The sequence below is a fragment of the Sinocyclocheilus grahami genome, unplaced genomic scaffold (assembly GCF_001515645.1).
Source record: "Sinocyclocheilus grahami isolate Dianchi unplaced genomic scaffold, SAMN03320097.WGS_v1.1 scaffold2182.1, whole genome shotgun sequence".
Classification (NCBI taxonomy): domain Eukaryota; kingdom Metazoa; phylum Chordata; class Actinopteri; order Cypriniformes; family Cyprinidae; genus Sinocyclocheilus; species Sinocyclocheilus grahami.
In genome coordinates this window covers 121763-121966 of record NW_015507361.1, presented here as the reverse complement: position 1 = coordinate 121966, position 204 = coordinate 121763, and positions in this window count along the sequence as shown.

The following is a 204-nucleotide window of genomic DNA, read 5'->3' as shown; positions in this document are numbered from 1 at the left end:
CTTGTCACGTGTTCCTTCCACCCCGTTACACTGGTGGAGAATGCGCTCAAGCGGTGGAGGATACACCGACAAGTGATTTCTGTCCCTTTATCCTCTCTCTTGTGTTTTCCCTCCCACAGCATGGACGAAATTCTGCAACGGCTGGCGGAGGTCAGCATCCGCCAGCAGCAAATAGTGGAGCATCTCGCCACTCGACAGGGGGGA